General features: G+C 43.6%; 1 long non-coding RNA gene across 1 annotated transcript; it reads left to right on the top strand.

The window, feature by feature from the left end:
• The first annotated feature begins 1,236 nt into the window (after positions 1-1,236).
• LOC309526811 lies at positions 1,237-22,873 on the top strand. Its single transcript, XR_014216946.1, has 3 exons — positions 1,237-1,797; positions 18,666-18,799; positions 20,635-22,873. It is a non-coding gene; the product is annotated as an uncharacterized lncRNA (long non-coding RNA).
• The last annotated feature ends 30 nt before the right edge of the window (positions 22,874-22,903 follow it).

Here is a 22,903-nt window from a genome sequence, read left to right as displayed (position 1 = left end):
TTCCTTACCTTAGAAATCCATATTATTTGGGAAGTTGCTGTCCTTTCCTCACTGCATTGGAAAAATGTGCATGGACCAGTTAATTTGTGTTAGATGCGCATCTTCCTTTCTGAACCAGAGGGGGAATACATGCCTGAGTTTGATGTTATGTGTTGGTATGTCAAGAGCTTTTTACTAGCTGTACTCATGTTTGAGGACATATCATGTGTTGTCATTGCTGTTGTAAGGATCTCGTTTTTCTAATGTGAAGGAAACCATGAAGCTGAAAAACTCCATTCTGACCTCATCAGGCCAATACACTATAAGAATTTGCATTTAGTATGACATAGAAATATATGAGAGTTTTAAGAAGCTAAATAAGAAGTCTGCCTTTTACAGTTCCCTGAACTAGCAAACTAAACACTTTCAGATTCCATTTTCTCCCACTAAAATGTCAACACAGGGTTACCAAATTTTCTTTTTTTACCAGACTGTGCAACAGTGTGATTTACAGATGTTCATGGATGTCTGTGCTATGAAAAGCCTCACTTGATGATTTCTGCTTATCAAACTGTTTTCCATGGCAGCAGTTAATTTAGTTACACACAATCCTATTGCTTTAGTAGTCATCCAAAAATTTGAATTAGGCTTCAGAGGCAGCAACGTTTAAATGCCAGGTGATTAAGGCTGTGAAAAATGAAATGAAATTCAGTAACAGAAAGTGATATTTTAATTTGTAATTAAGTTGAAAGTTTTGAAATGCTGTAAATCCAGCGAAATAAACAATGAAGTAAGTAATCATGATGACTGCAGCCAGGGAATATACCCTTTACCTCTGCCATGAGGTATGCAAAATTCATACTAATATATCAAACGAATGAAAAATGTTCACCCCAGTACTAAACACATTATATGGATTCATGCCATTGATTTGAATGTGGCAAGCCATCTAAACTCTGACCATATTTAGAACTGAGTTCTGGTAATTTCAAGGAGATTCAAATATGGTTAAAGAGCAACCTGTATGTGTTGATCTAACACATACTGTTCTCTAAAGTGGTGTTAAGACTTGCACATACAAGAGAAACATTATGCCTATTTCAAGGCACAGCCCTTTTTCTAAACCTAGCATAGGGTGGCTTCTTCCAAGATTGTGCAACTTTTGTCAGAAGAAAACTGTGAGGTAAGGCTTTCTCTCCGGCTTGCCTCACTACACCTGTGCTAGGGGGGTTGGCATGGCAACCAGAGCAGCTGCACTCTATGCGGCTTGAGGCCTATTCGCAGTCCCACTCAAGGTTAATGCTAGGCTGCTACTGAACTTAACTCACATCTTCTCCTGCTTGTTTCCTTGGGACTGCTTCACTGAACTGGATTTACTTTATGCCCCTGAATAGACAATTTGGACTGGTTTAGGGAATTTGACCTCTGGCATGTCACCACCACAGTCATAATCGGTTATGGGACTCATTCCTGAAGAGTGTAGGATCCAGCTTTGTTCCTGACAATATGTGGTGGTGCAGTAAGGACTGGAAGTAACTCTGGATGTGAAGAAGGCAGGTTGCTTCCAGCTGCGCAGTTAAATCTAATACATTATCAGTCATCCTAAATATCATCCCTGAAAATGTTTAAAAATAGGAGTGCCATGCTGGCAGTGGTGAGGCCCATTTCACAGATGAGTCCTTCCTATAAGTTGCTAGTTTCTTCATACCTCAAAGAACGCCACTGCATGCAAAAATACAGCTGAGTGTGGCTGAGCTGGAATTTTACACTTCAGAGGAAGCTTGAAAGAATTGGCCTGCAGTGACAAGGTTACAACAGGTAAGAGAGATTTGATCGCCAGCAGTTTAGGGCACCATTTTTGGCACAGGGAGAAAGGGGTACCAAGAGGTACCAAGAGATTCTAGAAACATGGAGTGAGGAGCTGACAGACACGGCAGGTTCAAAATAAATTTTGGAAACATTTTGGGGCATTTCAGGGGCATAAAGTATGTTTCCAAATTTTGGAAACATTTACTGTGGTTAGTTTTTAGTACCTCATGATAACTAGGGATGCAGGTCCTGCCAAGGAATAAGCACGTATGGTCTAAACAGACAGACAATGATGCTTTCTCTCCTCTCCTACATAGTATTCCTAGAGGCAGGGCTGCTCATGACACCTCACTGAGGTAAAGGACAAGATGGGGCCTCCTCACATTCCGTCTAGTAAAGCTTACTGGACTAGCAGTTGAATCTTACTTCAACTTCAATCTAACATGTAGTGTTTTTAAAACTGTTTCATGGTATGTTTGTAAATTGCATTGAGAAGTACGTAAAATGTGAGTGAATGATTAATTGATTGATAATACCCCTCTGCCGTCTAACAGAGGGTGATGGTGGGGGGCTCTTGAGCAATATCTGGGGGGCTGCCACTGCTAATGGAGGTAGGGCAGGCCTGTGCTTTAGTCAGAATGAGATCTGTGTATAGCAGTAGGCGAAGTCAGTCATTTCATCAAAAGGCTAAAGGTCAATCTTTTGAACCCTTGTCAACATGCAGGGGCTGATTTTTGCCAGCTTTGTCAAAGGATTGTGTGAAATGGATCTTGATGGTGGCTGATAGGTGTGTGCTGAACTCAGGCCGGATTGGTTTTTTGGAACTGATTACAGCTGCTCCTATGAGCTGCAATCACCCTTGCTTGCAAATAATAGACCCTCTTGGCTAAGCTCAGGTTATGTGTGCCTTCCAGCAGTGGTAGTCACACTGCTTCATCTCTGTCTGCTGAACATAATTCACTGCATTCATTCACTCTGCAACTGTTTTCACTGAAGCAGTAGCCACATTTGAATGCTCTAGTTGTGCGTGAAACCTACAGATGGTCCACAAGAGGTCTGGAGGGTGGCAACGTGAGAACACCTTTTCTGTGTTAGTTTCCCATTTGTGAAATGCTGGTGCCATCATTATACACCTTTAGCCACCAGGCAAAAACGTTCCTCTTCAACTAGGTCTGTGGCTGATTATAATCTAATAGCCTTTTAAATGTGTTATGGGGGGATTATTGGTTCATTTTTGCTCTTGTTTTTAATATGTATTTTGTGTTTTTATTTTGAATTTTTATTCTGAGAATCACCCCGAGCTGCTTGGATGAAGGGTGGTATACAAATTTAAGAAATAAAATAAAATAAAGTAATTGAACATACAGGTAGTGGAGTAGCTGAAGGCACATCTGGATTGTCTGCAGTAGTAGAGTTCTGACCTAAGAAATGTTCACTTGGTGCCACTTTCGTGAACTCAATCCTGCCCTGTTCACTTGCACTTTTTAATGGCACATCCTACTGTTTTGTTTTTGTTTCACTGGATTTGATGTTTGATTTATTTATTTTTTTAGCAATACTGTGTTTTACTGTTCTACTTTAGCTTTGTTGTTGCCTGTGGCTTTATTTTATTAAGTGACGTTTTAGGTTAAATGAATCTGTAAATAGCCTTAAGGGCTCCTCAAGTGCAAACATGTAAATAAATATATTGGTTCTTAGCTGAGCTCATTTCAGTTGAGCTTCTGACTTAGCTATGGGATTCAGATGTCTCTAACAAGGAATGAAGAGCCTTTGTAGCTCTCTAGATGTTATTGAACTCCAACTCGCATTAGCCCCAGACAGCATGGTCATAGGTCAGAAATGATGAAGCAACATCTGGAGGACCACAGGTTCTCCATTCCCACTGTAGTAGCTTTATAATGCAATCCTGTACATGTCTACTCAGAAGTAAGTCCCACTAAGCTCAGTGAGTCTTATACTTGGGTTTGTAGGCATAAGATTTCAGATTTAGTTTCTTGCCCCTAGATGGGCCTTTGTTCTAGCAACTCAGATCACGTCCTCCTGAAAATAAGGAATTATATTTGTTGAGGATAGAATCCAGATTTTCCTCTTGCTCCCCACCAATAATGCCTCAAAGCTGCCCTCTGTAGGTTTTATTCTAGTTCTATCTTGCACATTCGCAAATATACCAGGGGTTCTCACTGGGAGATTGAAGTGAATCCTTCCCCTCTTTTCTTTATCCAGAACGCGAGAAAAAATAGCTATTCCTAATCTATTCTATTACATAAAATGGTCTTAGACAGACCTGGGCATTGTTGTCAACACATCATAAGCAAAAAAGGCATGTCATTGAAGGAAGTTTAATAAAGATCAATGGAATTAAACATCATTCAAGGAGATTGCATGTACTTCCAGTAGTGCAAAAATGTTCCTGCAGTGGAGATGACAGTTTCCATTTCCTGTGGCAGGAAAGTGGAAACATTTGAACACATAACTTGGGGTTGGCCAAGAAAACTCCCCATTGGTTCATTACAACATCCTGCATATTGCAATAAGTGAAATCACATTCTCCATATAAATCTATTATGTCATGCAGAGAGAAGAGGGCCCAAGGCTTTCCCACATGACCCATTACAATAATTACTCATTTATTTGATTGAATTGGAGTCAGTTGTCTTCCTGCAAGGAAGCACTTTTATTTCAGGGAAATTTAATCCACTGTGCTGAATTCACAATATATATGGTTGTGCAGAAATATCCCTCCCAAACCTGATGACATTCTTTGCAGGATGTGAAACTGAGGTGGTGGACTGAAGCTCATCAGTGGTGGCGATGTTCCTGGGTCAATTATTTTCCTTTTCTTTAAGTGCAAGATGCCAGCATGGAGGCAGGAAGTATTTCTTATTCCTTTCTTCAAATTTAATTGGCTTTGTGGTGTCAATCATTAAGCTAAATCAGAGTGAGGGCAATACTTCCTGTCATCACTCTGGCATCTTGTGGGTGAAAGAAAAATGTACCTAGCAGCAGTAGGGAGTGTAATCTCTCCTGTGTCAGGTAAATGAAGAGGATGGGGAAGTGAAAGATGTGAAAAAGGTTAGCGAGTTTATGAAACCACCTACCCCCAATTTCTCCTTTGAGCTAAAAAAAATTAAAAAAATAGGAGGCATTCCTTCAGATAGTGTTGTGGTCCCTGGTCAGTTAGGTCAAGATCACCACCACCACTCTGAACTGGTTCTTGAAGCAAACTGGAAGGTGAAATTTGCAAAATACAGGAGCTATATGTTCCTTGCAGTTCCACTTAAAACTCTCAACATGGCGTTTTGTACAATCTGAAGCTCCTGAATACTTCTTAAAGCAGCCTCATACAGCAATCTAACCTTGATGTTCTAAAAGCATGGATGACAGTGATCAGATCAGCTCTTGTAAAAAATAATAATTAAAATAAAGGATACAAGTGGTTAACCACCTAAGCTGATAAAGGGCACTCTTGACCACCTCTGTGACCTGAGCCTCCAGAAGTAGTCCAAAACTGTGAGCCTGCGCTTTTGGGGGAAATGCAACCTCTTTAAAGGCAAGTTAAACCCCTAAGCCTGGATCGATTCCCTCACCAGCCAGCAGTACTTGTCTGGGGTGTGTGTTTGTCTTTGTGTTTTACATGAATAGATGTGGCACCCAGCTATAGAAAATGCTTTCTCTTGGCAAGAGGCAAGCACTAATATTGACTCATTTCTGGCACAGCTGAAAACCTTCACCTTCCAGGCCTTTGGGGATAGAGGATGAAATATGTAGCATCTGAGGCTACCTTGTTTGTCTTGGGAAGGGACAGATGAAGTGAATTGTATATTGTCATACTGGTTTTAAGGTTGACCTGCCCAGGGATTGCTTGCCAATAAAGGTTGGGATAGCCACTTTAGAAAGAAAAATAAATAAATGGCTATATTGTATTCAGTTATACCATTGGTGTAGTGGTTAGGGTCTTGAACTAGGACATGGGAGACCTGAGTTCAAACCCCCACTCAGAGGAGAAACTTGGGTGAGTCATTGTCTTTCAGCCTAATCCTACCTCACCAGAATGTTGTGAAGATACAGTGGGGAGGAGGAGAACCATGTAAATCACTTTGAGCTCCTTGGAGGAAAGGTGGGCTAGGAATGCAGTACCAAATAAAAACTGGACTAGTTTTGTTCACTCAGAGTGGCAGTAGTTTTCCATTATTTCAGAAGAGATGCCAGCATTTGAACCTGAGACCTTCTGCAAGCCGGTTGTGATGCAGTGAGCTATGCTTGCACCCACCAAAAAACTTGGGGTTATTAGGCACAAAGGAGAGGGCCTCTTCAGCAGTGGCCCAGCATTTATGGAACTCCAAATAAATAAAAGCTTCAAACGATAGTCCACATCCTGTCTTCCTCTGCTCACAGCCATTGGTTTGGGACTACTTCTGCCACCAGGAGTGCCCACGTGGCCCCATTCCCGTGGGTTCCCGGGGCCATGGGTGCCATGCAGTGTGCATGGCTCTGGCACTGAAGTTTGTGGGTGACCAGCCCTTTCGTGGGGAATTTTCTGGGTGTTTGGGCACCCAGGGGCCCACTATCTGCACCTATATCTACCACCCAGGATTCACCTACCCAAGAGCAGAAGATTTGAGGCTGGTTGATAGTTGCTCAGGTTTCTGAGGTCCAAGGATAAGTTATTCAATAGTAAATCTGAAATAATAACACTATTAAGGCTGTAGGGAATCAACCCTCTCTAAGGGAGACAACTCTTGTCAAACATTGTCCAGTTCCCCACGACCTCACCTAATGTAGTCAAGATGTGCATGGATCCAAGGAGCAAGTCGGAGCCCCCCCCCCAATATTTTGTCCTTATCGTCAGGCTGAACAAACTGAAAAGTATCCATTTAAACCTGATGAGCAGACGTAAGTGATGTTGTTAAGGTGCCTTCATGCCTGCTCCTTTCTTGCAGACTAAGTATACTAGTTCCTCTCTCATCTACCTTGGAGGATGGCCTGATGTACATTCCAGGTATTCTGACAAGGAGAAGCCTAGTTTCCCATCAGAGCTCATCATCAATGACTCTGATGTATCTGGAATGTAGTTGTGTGAGTGCTGCAAAACTGATGAGACGCAATGCAACTGGCATGTCCCAAGCAACTGTTCCATTATGTGGCTAACACTCAGCCTGCAAAATGGGGAATCACTCAGAAGCTGGAAATGCCTTCTGTTAAGGCAAAGCATAAGGAGTACAAAAAGGCTGTATATTGTCTTCCTGCTTATTTAACTTATATGCAGAATTCATCATGCGAAAGGCTGGGCTGGGTGAATCCCAAGCCAGAATTAAGATTGCCGGAAGAAATATCAACAACCTCAGATATGCAGATGACACAACCTTGATGGCAGAAAGTGAGGAGGAATTAAAGAACCTTTTAATGAGGGTGAAAGAGGAGAGCGCAAAATATGGTCTGAAGCTCAACATCAAAAAAACCAAGATCATGGCCACTGGGTCCATCACCTCCTGGCAAATAGAAGGGGAAGAAAAGGAGATTGGGCTCCATGATCAAAGCAATGACAAACCTAGACAGCATCTTAAAAAGCAGAGATATCACCTTGCCGACAATGGTCCGTATTGTTAAAGCTATGGCTTTCCCAGTAGTGATGTATGGAAGTGAGAGCTGGACCATAAAGAAGGCCGATAGCCGAAGAATTGATGCTTTTGAATTATGGTGCTGGAGGAGACACTTGAGAGTCCCATGGACTGCAAGAAGATCAAACCTATTCATTCTTAAGGAAATCAGCCCTGAGTGCTCACTGGAAGGACAGATCGTGAAGCTGAGGCTCCAATACTTTGGCCACCTTATGAGAAGAGAAGACTCCCTGGAAAATACCCTGATGTTGGGAAAGATTGAGGGCACAAGGAGAAGGGGATGACAGAGGACAAGATGATTGGACGGTGTTCTCAAGGCTACCAGCATGAGTTTGACCAAGCTGCGGGAGGCGGTGGAGGACAGGGGTGCCTGGCGTGCTCTGGTCCATGGGGTCACAAAGAGTTGGACACGACTAAACGACTAAATGACAACAACAACAAAGGCAAAGCATAAAAAGAAGCCCCTGGTCAGATCTATGCAATGACAAGTTTCTGGGCTTTACCTGGACTTTAGAATGACTGCCTACTTCTGGTTTGTGTGTGTAACTGACAATGGGTTAGCCTTTTTTAAAAACAAAAACAAGGGTGAATCAGCAGCAGCACAACTACCTTCCTTGTGCAGCAATTCTATTCCTTTAGCAGGAAGACTTCAAATTTCCTAGCACCCAGTGACAAACTGAAAACATGTAATTTCCTTTGAACTATAATTTACTGGAAAGTTCAAAATGCAATAGGAGCACACTTTGTTTGGTACACTCTTTACTCTCTGCATGGTAATGCCTTGAAATAGATCAAAAACAATATGTGCAGTGCTCCCCATTTCTTTTAAGACTGTATAGTGGCTGAGAGCACTATTAACAGCAGAAACAAAACTCTGGACCAGTAAGTGATTTGTGCACAATCATTATTTTGAAAATGTAAAAAGTGTAACATCTTCATATGGCAAAACTGCACTGATAGGAGGCAACAATGACGGATACAGAGTGATCTGGTGTTGTATTCCCCCATCCTCATAACCAAGGTGATAGTTTTGGATTTTATTTTTGTTTCTGCAGGGTATATAGTGCAGAAATGTGATGATGATAAGATGTGCATAGGTACACATCACGAACCTTCCCTTAGATAAACTTCCTTCTAGTGCACATAGCAAGTAGAAACCACCATCGTCTCCCAACCCAGCACTTATGTGCATGCCTAGACAGTATCAGGGAGGTGGGAGGGGTGTTGAAAAATAAGGAGGTAGGAACAAGAAGATGACTCTCAATGACAAAATGAGGTCAATGAGGACACGCAGCCAATGAGGACACGCAGGAACTGATTCAAGCTGTTCTGCAACATCCAATATTCAGATGTGTGGAGTACAGGTCCAAGTCCGAACAAGGAAACTGTGTATTTGCATGAGACAGGAGAATGAGGATGAGCTCAGTGTCTGGTGACTGAATTCCCAACTTCCCATTGAACTCCAAAGGCAAACACCTGGCTTCTCTACTATCATTTGTTTGGGGGAGGGCACAGCTATGCTGAAGTCCCATATTTCTCCATTGTTTTCTATAGACAGCTCTCGATTCCAGTAGGGCAGTGATGGATTTAGGGTGGTGCTGGCAGGTTCTCCACACTGGGCACCGAGCTGAAGGGGCACCCTGAAACCTACCTACGGATGAGGCATTATTGTGGTCATAGCTGGTGCAGCTCCAGTCATTACTTCATCCTCTTCCCCTTCTCTTGGGGTTGCTGCTGCATGCAGGACACTCACTTTCCCAGATCAGACACAAGTAATGCTCAGGGAGGACTAAAGGAAGTTGAAGGAATTGGAGTTGTAACTTACTACCTCTATAAATCCTGTAGAAGTTGCTTGCTCTGGCTCTAACAGCTTGGTGCGGAAATTGGGGTTGAGAGAACCCTACTGTGATTATAAAACCTTCCTACAAATCAAGGCTTGAACAGTGAGAAAAGAATACTATTTTAGGCTAGTGTAAGAAAAAAAAGTGAGGGTGACTTCTGACTCTGGTGGAAGAGTGTTCCACAGCATGAGACCAATGACACTAAGTGCCTAACTTCTGGTAGACATGGGGGACAACTAACAGCACTCCGCCACATGATCAACAGCAGAACCCTGAATTTGGTCCAGTAGCATATGGTCAGCCAGTGCATGTATTTTAGCAGAGGTGTTGCATGCGGTTGGCACTCTGCACCAGCTGGAGTTTCTGAACCACCTGCAAGGGCAGCCCCACATTGCAGTTAAAACAACATTGAGGATACCAATGCATGGACTACTGTAACCAGGTTATCCTGATGCAGTTATTTCAGTAGCTGGAATAGCAAAAGAAACTGGCAACACTCCTAGCAACAGAGGTCACTTAGGCCTCTAATGACAAAGGTACATCCAGGAGCTTGGGAGGAGGAAGCTTAGAACAAGCTCTGCTTTGATCCCAGTCTACCCAAAGGAAGAGGGCAAGATGAACAGAGGTTTCTGCTCCTTCCTTCTTGGCTCTGTCGCTGCTCACTTGCTTAGAGGGGATCAAGAGCCTCCAGGGGTTGGAAGTGCCCCCCCCCTTTGCTGGAGCAAGTGCTAAATATAGCCAACCCCTGATGGTGGATGTACTTAAACATCCCTCCTCCCCAGCACAACTTTCCTGGTTTTTTCAGAGCAGCCCCCTGGGCATATTAGGTAATTAAACAAAAGTTTCACATTTAATTTGCCCCCTTCCAGCTCTGTGTACAAAATTGCATCATATTAGGAAACAGTGGTGGCAAAAATGGTTACACACTTCAAAATGTGAGTTTTAAAAAAGAAGTTTGCAAACTGAAGTAGAAATGAGGTGAATGTTAGATATTCTCTCTTGTGTGTGAGAGAATCATATGTTCCAGAAACAGAGAAGAAGTTTCAAGAAGCAGCAGAAGGCTGCGATTGTTTTGTCTATGCAAGGACATTTTCTGTGGGAACTGTTCTTTGGACATGTGCAGTGTGACAGGAAGTGGCGATAACAATGGTTCTGTGTAACTTGTTGTGAGTCTCTTGCTTTCGTCTTGAGGTGAGAGAAGCAGAGAGTGAATCTTGGGCTCTTGTTGGACTATAAGCATGCCTTGTCCACGGCAATGGTGAATGTCTGTATATATTTGCTATCAATAGGCTTCTTCTCTACACACACACACACACACACACACACACACAATTGTTTTTCCAAATTATTACAGATCAGTCCAAATTATTTAAATTTAATACCATTTCTTTAACAAAATCAAATTTCCTGCTCCTGTTGCTAACATATGTCCATTACTTCCTGATGTAGCCACTTCATTCTTATTTAATCTCCTCTTCATCCTTCTCTTGATGTTAGTCCATTCTCAAAAGTCACCTTTACAATTTCCTTACAACAGCACCTCTATTGCTTTACATAATTGAAAAAAAATCCATTTCATGTGTGTAGTCCTTCATTAATGTACTCAAACCAGGTTTGTTGAGGGAGTTAATTGCCTCCTCCTTTGTTCGATTCTCTTCAGTGTTTGCAAAGTCACATTCCATTGCTTTGAGATCATTCCTTCTGCTGTTCACCAACTTGTGGCTGTAGCTATAAAAAACTCCAGACAAGATGTCCAATCTCTGGGGTTCTTCCTCAGTACTCAGTTACAAAAAACAAAGCCTTTTCACAAATGCAAGCTCTTGCCAGCTTTAATTAGCAGGCATTCTTCTTCTTACTTTGAATTGCTCCCTCACATTCCTGGTCCAGTCCAAATATAATTTTAATAAAGTCCATTCAACCTTGGTCAAAGGGGGAGGGCATAATAAAATATTGTTAAATCCTTTATTGAGGATAAATCAAATGCCTCCCCCTCTCTTTTCCTCAGTGCCAAACAGAATAGCATAGCTACAACTACACATGACTCATTCATTTTGCGGGGGGGGGGGGGGGTCCAAGAAAGAGAAAGACCATTTGGAAACGATTAGCATACAGTGTCTTGTCCTCGCTCTTCCTTCCTGGCTGCTGTAAGGGGTTTCAAGCTTCTTAAAAATCATTCAAATACCTTCAAAGACCAAAGCCAATCCTTTCGGCAGCTGATTGATTGCACCCTGTTATCATGTGCCGTTTCAGGAGCACCTCATAATTAACGCCAATATTCCAAATGAGTGAGGAACCAATCACAAATCATGCCAGAGACAGAGGTTCGTCCATGGCAGGGACACACTTTCTGCACCCATTCTGCCTTTCAAGTTGGTAGATACGGGCTTAAGCGACACCGCAGAATACAGTGAACTCCCCTAAACCCACTGAGGAGCATTGTCAGGAAATTTACCTAATAAATCCTGGTTTTCCCCTGCCTGAACAACTCCACTGCCCCGGAGGGCAGTAGAGCTCAACCACCATAAATCATGACGTCAGCCGGAAACCTGCTACCAATATGCTTCTATGCCTGTCAAGTAAGCCTCTACACTTGACTGAATCTTTATGGCGTCCATGAGCGTTTATTCCTACTGTGTGTACCTCAACCCCAAGGAAGGAGCTGCGTTGAGATGTAACTCTGCTGAGTACGGATACTAGCACACACATGAAGCGAAAGTGATGACGGACCCAATCCTTCTAAATCACCCATCAGAGGTTAATGGATTGATCCAACAGTGAAATGAACTTAAGACTGGAAAAATGAGAAAGTGGGGGAAACTGAAGTTGACAGATTAGTCCACCCATAGTTGTGGGGAGGAGGGGCAGGCACCTGGAGTTATTTGGCACAGAGAGACTTCTGCTATCCATTATTGTAGGCACAGAAGGCTTAATGGAAAAAGCAAGTTACTTTAGTAAACCCAGAGATGACAATGGGAAAACAAGGAATGCTGAAGTTCAGTAGCTTTTATTCATCTTTTCCTCCCACCGTTCTCTCAACTCTGGCCTCTTTTTTTTTTTTTTTTTTTGTTTTGAAATTTTATTAATAAAAAATACATAATTTACATTATGTTACAAATATATTCATACCCAACTCTGGCCTCTTTAAAGTACTTTTGTGTAGCAATTCTGGAAGCCAGCTGTTCTGTGCAGAGTCAAACTTCAGAAAGCATTTTCCATCATTGTAGGATGGCTTCATAGAGCAGAGTCAAGGGAATCAAGTTTGGACTACTTCCTTTTGGCATGCTCTGCAGCACCATTTTTCTTTCCCCTCCTGGCTGGAGTTGTGAAACACTGTTTATTGTCATTTGTCCCCAGCCCCTATCTAGGAGGATGATTTAAACTTGGTGGACCACAAAACCCTTGCTCATTGTGCCCCTGCCCCTGGTGATCCTCATTCTAGCTGCTTGATTGCAGCAGCTGTTGGCAAGGGGCATTTTTTGTTGGCGCAGGAAGGAAAAACTTGGATTTTCCACAGCACATCGTATGTGTAAAGCTTTTGATCTGTTTTTGAGTTGGAGCTTCAGGTGGCATTTAATAATAATAATAATAATAATAATAATAATAATAATAATAATAATAATAATTTATTATTTATACCCCGCCCAACTGGCTGGGTTTCCCCAGCCACTCTGGGCGGCTTCCAAAAGAATATTAAAATACTATAATACATCAAACATTAAAAGCTTCCCTAAACAGGGCTGCCTTCAGATGTCTTCTAAAAGTCTGGTAGTTGTTCTCTTTGACATCTGGTGGGAGGACGTTCCACAGGGAGGGCACAACTACCGAGAAGGCCCTCTGCCTGGTTCCCTGTAACTTGGCTTCTCGCAGTGAGGGAACCGCCAGAAGGCCCTCGGTGCTGGACCTGAGTGTCCGGGTAGAACGATGGAGGTGGAGACGCTCCTTCAGGTATACTGGACCGAGGCCGTTTAGGGCTTTAAAGGTCAGCACCAACACTTTGAATTGTGCTCGGAAACGTACTGGGAGCCAATGTAGGTCTTTCAAGACCGGTGTTATATGGTCTCGGCGGCCGCTCCCAGTCACCAGTCTGGCTGCTGCATTCTGGATTAGTTGTAGTTTCTGGGTCACCTTCAAAGGTAGCCCCACGTAGAGCGCATTGCAGTAGTCCAAGCGGGAGATAACCAGAGCATGCACCACTCTGGCGAGGCAGTCCACAGGCAGATAGGGTCTCAGCCTACGTACCAGATGGAGCTGGTACACAGCTGCCCTGGACACGGATTTAACCTTTATTAGTTGGCCATCGTGGCCGCATCTAAAGATGGTTTTTTAAGAAGCGGTTTAATAACCGCCTCTTTCAGCGGGTCTGGGAAGGCTCCCTCACGGAGGGAAGCATTCACCACCCCACAAAGCCCATCGCCCAGCCCTTCCCGGCTAGCTTTTATAAGCCAGGATGGGCAAGGATCAAGGAGACAGGTGGTTGGTTTCACTCGTCCAAGCAGCCTGTCCACATCCTCGGAGGTAACAGATTGGAATTGATCCCATGCAATTTGACTAGACAGGACTCTAGCACTCTCCCGCCCCGGCCCTGCTCCCACGGTGGCGTCTACCTCTTCCCGAATCTGAGCGACTTTATCTGCAAAAAACTTTGCAAAATCATTGCAGGAAATCATGTGGCCCGTACTGGGCCCTGATGTAGCAGGTGGTTCCGCTAAATTGTGGACCACCTGAAAAAGTCTCCTGCTGCTGTTTTCTGCAGATGCAATAGAGGCGGTGAAGAAAGCCTTCTTCGCCGCCGCTACTGCCACTTAGTAGGCTCGACATTGAGCTCTAACCTGTGTCCGGTCAGCTTCAGAATGGGTCATCCGCCACCGGCGCTCTAGCCGTCTCAACGATTGTTTCATTGCCCTCAGATCCATGGAAAACCACGGGGCTGTCTGGGCTCCATGCAATCGGAGAGGGCGCTTCGGAGCCAAACAGTCAATAGCCCTGGTTAACTCCACATTCCAGCGGGCCACCAGGGAATCAGCTGAAAGGCCATCAACATGGGATAAAGCATCCCCTACCGCTCTCTGGAAAGCATTTGGATCCATTAAGTGGCGGGGGCGGACCATCTGAATCGGTCCCACCTCCCTGCAGAGGGGAAGGGTCGCGGAGAAGTCAAGTTGCACCAGGAAGTGGTCTGACCATGGCACTTCTTTTGTTTCGCTTTTACTTAGTGTCAGAACACCAACATCCATGGAGGTAAACACCAGGTCCAAGGCATGTCCGCGGCTATGGGTTGGGCCAAACTTATTCAGGGACAGCCCCATGGAGGCCATGCTTTCCACAAAGTCCCGAGTGGCCCCTTGTAAGGTCGTGTCGGCATGGATATTAAAATCCCCTAGGACAACCAAACTAGGTGTCTCCAGGAGAACATCCACCACGACCTGAAGCAGCTCGGGCAGGGAATCCTTGGTGCAGCGGGGAGGTCGGTACACCAAAAGGAATCCTGTACTGCGCCTATTGCCCAACTTCCAGAACATGCACTCAGAGAACTGGGTCTTCCCAATAGGACGCCTGGTGCAAACTAATGACTTCCTAAAAATCACTGCAACCCCCCCTCCCCGCCCACAAGGCCTGGGTTGCTGTGCGTAAGAGAAACCTGGTGGACAAGCAGCGGCAAGAACAGGCCCATCTGCTTCATCCAACCAAGTCTCTGTTACACATGCCAAGTCAAATCCTCCATCCATGATCAAGTCATGGATGGCAGTGGTCTTATGAATCATTGACCTGGCATTGCACAGCAGCACCTTCAGGTTATGTGGGTATCCCTTGCTGATTCTACTATCCATCCGGTCAGGACCAGACCAGGAGGCAGGGATAGTCTTCAGACAACGACTAAACCTGCCTCCTCTGTAATGACATGGTCTGGTCTTAGTGTAACTCCTCTTCCTACACGTTATCACTGAGATCGGTTGTCCCAGCGCATCCCCCTCTGTGGAACATACCCCAGCCATTTTAAGAACAAAATAAGACCTTAAAACAATAAAAACAAAAACAAAAAAACCCAGAAAACAAAAAACAATACAAATGAAAAACTATAAAAAATACAAATCCATTAAAATCAAACAAATTCCCAACTAAACATCCATCCCACCCCCATCCCCATCCCCGCATATACAAAAAAATAAAATGAAAAGGAAAAGGAAAATTTTAAAACATTTTAAAAAGAACTCTGTGCCCCTCCGGATCCCCCTGGGCCGCAGCAGCAGTGACAGCAACCGTCCCTGTGAGGCCTGTCAGGCCCCGCCCTGGGCCAGGTGGTGAGTGGCAGGAAGGAGCAGGGCCCTCAGACACACAGGAGAGTCCTCCTGGGCAGCAGAGCGCAGCAGTCCTTATGAGGCTTCAGGCCCCGCCCCGGGCCAGATGGTGAGTGGCAGGAAGGAGCAGGGCCCTCAGACACTCACACAGGAGAGTCCTCCTGGGCAGCAGACCTTTAAATCAAGGTCTTAATCTAATGAATTAAGTAGAAGGAGTAGAAGCAAAACAAATATGTCTTCCTTCCTTTAATACCTTTGTTGAGCCACAAACAAAATTATATCTGCCAATGGAGAACACCACTGGAGCAAGCATGCCACATGAGAAAAGGACTCCTGAAAAACCGTTTCTTCAGTCTTTAGAAAGAACCTGAACCAAGTGCACAAGATTAACATTGGCCCTCCTCTCATACGCAAAATGCACTTACTTTAAAGATCCCTTGCAACAGAGGACTCGTCACAACTTATAATTGACACTACCGCTTAAAATATAGATTAACCATGGATACGTGAGAATGAAAGACACAGCTTTAATTTAATCTCCTAGCTTCCAGTTACCCACAACTGCACCACAAACCACATACCTGAGAGCGCAACAATTCCAGTGGCGTTGGCAGAGGACGAGAAAAGGGGACTGAAGCTATGGCGCTGGTGAAAAATGTGGAACGTGTACTGTGGCTGAGCAATTTCTCTCTCTTTTGTTTCTGAAATGCCTTTTCTACCATAGGTGGTGATTCAGTCACTCTTTCCCGCCCATATCCGGAGGAAGGGGTTGGGTCTGCTTTTGGCTGGCATTCAGGGAATGTTGCTCCAGCCATTAATGATTTTTTTAAAAAATTCATATGATGTGTCGAGAATTTTCTTTATGGGTGTACTGGTAAAGAATCTGCTGAGCAATTATGTACTGATCATGTATAAGTTTTGTCATTTGTATTGATGTAAATCTCCGGAATGTATTTCGTATAGCTAACTATTTAGTTCTATCCCCAGTATATTTTATCTTACTGCTATGACTAGTGGCTAATGCAAATGTAGTTTCCACCTGTCTATGTGCTGATTAGATTTACTCTTGGATGCAAGAAAGACAGTCCAAAATACTCTCAATTAGGACACTATCCCCATATTGCAGATAGTACCCCCAAGGCCTCTTGGCTCATAATTGGCAATGCAAAATTTGGAGAAGTGCAACTTTCAAAGCATGGGCTTTCACGTATTGTTTTGGAAGGTGCAGATTAGGTTATAAATGCAAACTGAATCAGAATACTTATCTATCCCGACTCATAATAGAAAGCTATGCTGACAAATGGAAGGCACACAGAAGTGATGCTTGGATGTTGTTCTCTCTAGTTTTGGGTAACACTGGATCAAGGAGGCTGCCCTTCCAAATGAATATTGTCATCAGGAGTCTGGTAGTAAGGAATATATTCTGTGAGAAAATCTACCAGAACAGAGCTTCGGGGATTTTTTTAGCAGCAATGCCTAAAGTAGCCACACTGTGGTGCCCAAAGCAAAGGAAATCCTGGGATCTTCGTAAATCCAGAAGTGAAAACCTGGAACTCTTTAAGACTTGGATATAGAATAGAGCTGCGTCCTGGCCAGTTTAAAACTGTATTGCCATTTCCCCTGCTAAGTGGCCTTTTGGGTAGGCGCTCAGTTCCAGTGCTAAGAAGTGGGCTGTGTTGAATGTACATGTGCACATTACAAATGCCTGATGTGTGTCCTCCACCGCACCCCTGGACTAGATGACCCTTAGGGTCCCTTCCAGCTCTAAAATTCTATGATTTGTTAAGACAAAGCATGGTATCCTTCTAAGCTGGCTTGCAGGGATCAGGATGGTGGGTACTATACATAAGTGGACTCAGTTGTGCTTCATGGGCAGGTCCCAGAAGATACTGCAGGAGGATTGTTGTATACAGTCATATCTCAGGTTACAGACGTTTTGGGTTGTGCACCACACCAAACCTGGAAGTACTGGAACGGGTTACTTCCGGGTTTCAGTGCTTGCGCATGTGCAGAAGTGCCAAATCGCAACCCGCGCATGTACAGACGTGGCGCTGCAGGTTGCAGACGTGCTTCCCGCACGGATAATGTTCGCAACCCAAGCGTCCACTGTACTCTCTAGTTTATGATGTTTGGTGCCACAGGGTCTCAACCCATACTTTTTAACATCTATCTGAAATCTCTAGGTGAATTGGATTGGATTTGGAATGAAATTTTGTCTCTCATTTTGATCAGATACCAGGAGCTCTGTAAAGGTTCTGTGTAAAAGGGAGGGAGAGTGGGGGTGAGTGTGCTAAGCTTCACTTCCGCCATGATTCCTGGTGCCCTTCAACTCATGAATGGTGAAGGCATGAAGTGCAGAGCTTCCTGTGTGCATGGAGGCTCACTGTGTGATTTGTAAACTTGGGTGTGAGTAGAAGAAAATCCTTGTTTCGCATCTTCATTCCCCATGATTTGTTGGTTTTTGTGTGGTGGAGCTGTGTGTGCTAATCCCTCCTTCCCCTATTTGCATGTAGGTTTTATTAGGCAGACGACACCCTGAACTGTTATCATAAATGGTGAGGGACAGAAGGCAGGGAAGACAACAACTAATTCAGCTAAGATTGAAGCAATGAGTTTTTGGGAGGGATAACAAAGGATTAAGCATGCAGCCTGGATTGGGTAGGGCTGCACTCCCTCTTTAGATACAGGGTGTGCAATTTTGGGTGCTTCATCTGTCATTACCTACAGTTGCCTAGGTGGCAGCTATGGCTAAAGCTGTGTCCACACTCCCATTTACTGGGCACCCACTGAATTTCCAGTGCTGGGTTTATAATCCATGTTTATATGGGGTAATCCAAAATGCATAGGAATCCCATATTTTTCTATAAAATAGTACTGTTCGATGCATTGTTTCTTAAAATAGCTTCACATCAACCAGAGTCCTTAAGCCATTTCTAATTCACACCTCCCTTGCCCCCCATAGCTGTTCACATCAGTAGGGGTTCATTAGTGTTAGATTTGTTTCGGTTTGTGTACACACCAAGGGGGCACTGATGGGGTGGGGATGTCTTTACCATATGCAAAGGCGTTCTCACATTGTCTAGAGATAAATTAGAAATATCTGGTGTCCTTCCATCTCATAGGCAATGAAGATGAGCCCACTTCCAATAGAAGAAGATCAGTATACTACTGATCATTTTCTCTATTGTATGTGGAAGACCCTTGATTTTATACAGCTGCCTGAAGAGTGATGCTTTGGGAGTCAAGATACTGAAGGGTATTACTCAGGATAACAAAAGAGGCTGGGTGCTTCAGTAACAGCAATGCCACAAAAGCTGGAATGAAATTTCTAAGAGATGTAGTGAGCACTTAGGTGCCTGAAGAGAATAATAAGACAGCAATTCAAAGGTGAGGAAGGGACCAAATCTGTAGCCCCATCAGCTGCTCTTGGCCAGGACAGAAGGTTTGTAGGCAGTTAATTATTATTTGCTGCACCAGCTCTCAACTAGCATAGCAGAGGGTTCTGGAATGGGCCCCTCACCAAGAAATGAATTGGCATTAGATCTGGCAAATCCATTGCTGATCCTGCTCCAGCCTTGTGCTTGCTGGCTGCTACTGGCGGGAACGCTGCCATGGTAGTGTGTACCCTGTTGCACTTTCAGTAGGTGTAGTGGAAGGCTCCATGGAGCTGGATTCCCCCTTCTCCCCACGACCAGCAGTTAAGATTCCTCTGCCTGGACGCAATCATGAGCACATTTAACCATGAAATAATTCCTGCTGAACATTTTGACACTTGCTTTGGAGTAAACATGCATAGGGTTGAGCCAAAAGAGGACTACCCATGTCTAGATTTCTAGTAGTACTACTCCTCTCTTATGGAATCATGTAGTTAAGACACCAGCCTACTTGGCCTTATAGGCTTTCCACTGCATTAAATTCTGTGGTTCATTCTTTCTTAACCCTGCAGTGTCATCCTTGCTCAGTGAGCATCTGAGTAGTCCCAGTTTCCCAGAAGAGATTGCTGTGGTCTTGCCCCCATTTTTCAAGCGAAGTCAGGCCTGATTAGCCACAAAAATAGACATGTGCATCACCTTATGTACATATTATATTTTTTATTATTAAAACCAAAATCTTTGAAAATGTTCAACAAAATATTATACAAATTGCTGTTTGATCATAATATTTGTGAAAGTGAAGCTATACATTGCTGCTTCAACAGAATGGCTTTACTTACCATGAAATTTTGTTAATTTTCTGATGTGCTTAAAAGCTATGGAAGGAAAAAGCTGTAACACCACTGCACTCTTATGAATTATATTTCTTATGTCAACAAGTTAGAGATGGTTTTTGTTTGTTTGTTTGTAGCATGACAAACTTTCAGGGATGCCATTAATCTGTCATTCCAACTGAACATTTAGTAAATCACCTGTGAAATCTTACAATCAGCATTATTCAGGGTTACTCATGGGATCGCAATGAGTAACAGGAAAACTTAACATCAACAGTAGCAGATACATTGATTTATTTTTATTTTTTGCATCATCATCGTTGTCCTTTCTGGTTTTTTAATGAACTGCTGAAATGCATATAAACAACATTTGGAAAAAGGTACTTCTGACACAATTGTAATAACTCTTAACTATTGGTCAGACAAACATTGCTGAAACAACTACAGTTATGAGCAGATTTGTACAGTGGAGAACATTGACATTTTAAAACTTAGAAACCTAGCCCAAGAACTACATTCTACATAATGCTGGTAAAATTCAGGATGATGCAAAACCAATTTATCACAGTATTTTCTCTTATTATCAAGTCATTGCCATGAATATTGCAATTATGAAAAATGATCAGGCTATTGAGCTCCAGAATGTTTGCAAAGATTGGGATGATCCAGACCAAGTTAAGCTTTTTTAAAGCACTTTTGAACATGGAGTTCAGTAATAGTTTTAAGCCGATGCCTGGCTTTTTCTCCTCTGGTGTACTGCATACTTTTGGCTGATTTGCACTCATTCCCATGAGCCCATTTCCTGATAATAAATGGCATTACCACGAATGATACTTTTTTCTGTTTTCTTTACTTAATAGTCAGGCTGCATGCTCTATTCACAGGTTCAGTCCATGGGTGAGACCTTCTTCAACACAATAAAAGGGTTCAGATGGAAAACAAGTCAACAAACAAGACTGGATTATTAAGGACCCTGGCATCATCACAGTTAAGCGAGAGTAACAAGGGAGAGAATGGCTTCAGTCTCTTTTTACAGTATACCTTAAAATAAAATAAAAAGTAAAAATGCAACATGGTAAGTTCCTGCTACCATGGCCACTAGTAACCTTAATTGCAGATGGGAGACATTTACTCCATTTGAACCATCAATTTTGTCCCACAAAAGTCTACTGGAGTCACTAAGCTTTTGTCACTGATGTCAAGAGGAGCAGGAGCAGAACCACTGTGCTATTGGGTGGCCATGCCACATGTAACGTCTATCCATGGCAGCTCCCTTTGACTTGCAAGAGCTTCCTTGTGGCATAACATGTTGAACAAGCTAACAAAATTGAGCAAATTAACTTAATTGGCAAAATACTGTATTTGGAGTTGTGTTGGGTTAGTTTTTAGCCAGGAGAAACACTGTGGTAGTGCTAATAGACTGATCACTACAGGGAAGGGAAAGAAAAGGACACCCCAGCCTCATTCCTAGTGCTTGTGCCAAAGTTCAACATTGTCCTCATTTTTGCTGGTTACATACATTAACTTCAATTTTATAGCATTAGTTCCAGTGCATGAAAAAGCATATGCACTAATGACTGCAATCCTGTGCATACTCACCCCAGAGAATGTCCCACTGAACACAATGGGACTTAATTCTGAGCAGGGCCTGCTTACCCATAGGTGCTAGGGGTGCGGGCTCTCAGGGGCGCCAGGCCTAGAGTCCGTGGCCGAGATTTGGAGTCTGGGATTGAAGAGCCAGGCCAGCCGACAGCCGCTGCTGAGCGGCACAGAGCCCATCAGAGTGCCACAGGCTTTCTTGCTGTGGGCACTGAGGCAGCTGGCCGGCTCCGCCCTCCTGGGTGCCTGGGATTGGTGGGCCGTCGAGAGGCCCACCCAGCGTATGTACACTGCTCACACAAGGTGCGTAGCTTCCCTCCCAAGCTGTGGGGTTTGCTTTCCTCCCGCAGGAGCATGGGACAGTTGTGCGCCCCCCAAAAAGCTCAACAACTCTGAGCTGCCCCCCTACAAAACCTCAACAACTTTGGCCTGCCCCCCCCCCGTTTTTTGCATCCTGGCGCCACATATGCTAAAGACACCCCTGATACTGAGGAAACATGCATAGCATTGTGCTCCACGTAGCCTAATAATGTCATGCGCTCCCACAAACCTTAGTCTACTTTACCAAACGCTTAAAGTGGACTCAGAAGGTGGTAAGCAAAAATAACACAAGTTTTAATTTACATTGTGTGTGTTGGGTGTAGACTTAGCTGAACTACTATTGTTTACAGATGTAGACTTATTTTATCATTCAATCAGTACAATTTTCAAATTTGGGGAATTGCAGTACCCCTAATTTGGGTGGTAAGTGAGGATCCAATGGAGGGAGGTGCTGAAGTAGGTAGAGTCAGTCTCCCAGAAGCAGTTTTAACAGGAAAACTAAGATGCCCTCTTAGTTCTTTTAAAAATGTCACAGTTGAATTAGTGCCTCAACCCTCAGACTTTTACACACAAAGAGAGAGAGAGCTGTGCAGGCTGGTGCTGTGCATTTATCGGCTTGTGAAATGGCTGCCAACTAGCTGGGGTGCTTCATAGGTACAGTAAGTTTAGAAGTAGGTGTTGGGGCAAAAGTAGATTTGACATCTACCATGGTCCTAAGGAAAGCCCTTTTTCTGAAGCTGAAATTGGCTTTGTGAGAAAATCCCCCATTCAAAACATTTGAGGAAAACCTGCTATAAAAAGATGTTATATGATATTTTGGTAATTTGTACACCCCATTTTAGAATAGGGAACTAGGGAACTGGACTAGAGTAGGGATGGAAACATGTGGTTCTCCAGATACTATTGGATTCCAACTTCTATCAGTCCTGGCCAGGATGGCTAACGGTCAGGAATTATGGGAGCTGCAGTCCAACAACATCTGGGATGACCACATGGTCTCCATCCTGGGAGAAGAGGCTCAGGAGATTTACTTTATCCTGCTACAATAATAAATAATAATTAAAGCAGAAGTTGAGTTTTCCCCATATTCCAAACCTACAGTCTCTTCCACATCATAAAATGGAAAACACTATGAGTCACTTCCAACTAGTGGAGAGTGGGCAAATCAGTCAGTGTTTCATGCATAGTTCTTTTTTAAAAATGGGGGGGGGGGGTTAGTTGACAAGGAAGATA

Source organism: Podarcis vaucheri (genome assembly GCF_965113315.1).
Source record: "Podarcis vaucheri genome assembly, chromosome: 2".
NCBI classification, from domain to species: domain Eukaryota; kingdom Metazoa; phylum Chordata; class Lepidosauria; order Squamata; family Lacertidae; genus Podarcis; species Podarcis vaucheri.
This window is presented reverse-complemented; position numbering and strand designations above follow the sequence as displayed.